The following is a 1,169-nucleotide window of genomic DNA, read 5'->3' as shown; positions in this document are numbered from 1 at the left end:
GTATCACTACGGAAGTAGATTGCCCCATCTTTCTTCCGAGGAGGGGCTGATGGGTTTAAACCTCCAGCCTTCTGGTTAGCAGTCAACTGCCTTAGGCACTATGCTACCAGAGCTCTCCATGCCTAATTCCATGAAATTTCTCTACACAGAAAACTTTCACCATAGCTTTAGTGAAAACTAGTTTTGCTCAATGGTATTCCCTTAGCAAGGAGAATTGATTCTCTTTGAAGCGACGCAAAAAATTCTATGGCCACAAAAAGTGAGACTTGAGAACGTGTCTTATGCGACAAATGAGCAAGACACAACTGTGGTCCTTTTGTGTGGTCACTTTCACGGAGTCTTGTAGATTCCACTAGAAGCATCCTCTCCAAATTTTGCAGAAGTAGGTATGGATAGTAAGCTTTTGAGGTCATTGACAGAATTTAAAAAGAAAAAAAAACTGACTGCCATTGCCATGGAGTCGTTTGACTCATAGCGACCCCTCCTTGGGTTTCCAAGGAGGTATCTCTACGGAATTAGATTGCCCTATCTTCCTTCTGAAGAGTGGCTGGTGGATTTGAACCACCAGCCTTCTGGTTAGCAGTCAAATGCCTTAGGCACCACACCCCCAGAGCTCCTATTAACAGAATACAAATATGTATTAGCCCACGATGCCTTTAGGGGAGAAGGTTCTGAGGACCAGCTCACTATAAAACATGATGGAAGATGTACTCCAAAGTATAGGGTGCAGGCCCAAAGTCTCTTTCTTTGTGTAGGAATTCCAGGTAAAATTTTGGAATTCTCTCAGCAGGGCTCAAGGAAGGGCTGCCTTCCAACCCTGGCCCTCAAGCCAAACCCAAGACTAGAGTAGGCAGAGGCTTTCTCACTGCTGAGGTGTATTCTCTCCCTTGATGTTTGAGAGGGGCCCTGTCCATGGTGGTAGTGCCTGCAGGTGAACAGGATCCGAGGGTTTAAGCCATGATCCCCAGGCCTCCAGGACACCAGGATTCCCAGATCGGTCCTACATTCTGTACCCAGTTGTATGCTCTCCATCTGTGTTTCAGACTGTGCCTGGAGGTAAACTGGGAAACAAGGGTTGTCCCTGTTGAATAACCAGGGACTCATAGAGGTTCCAAGGAGCTCTGGTAGCCTAGTGCCTAAGACACTTGACTGTTAACCAGAAGGCTGGT

Source organism: Orycteropus afer, unplaced genomic scaffold, assembly GCF_000298275.1.
Source record: "Orycteropus afer afer isolate SDZICR_OR568_19922 unplaced genomic scaffold, OryAfe1.0 scaffold00502, whole genome shotgun sequence".
NCBI lineage: Eukaryota > Metazoa > Chordata > Mammalia > Tubulidentata > Orycteropodidae > Orycteropus > Orycteropus afer.
This window is presented reverse-complemented; position numbering follows the sequence as displayed.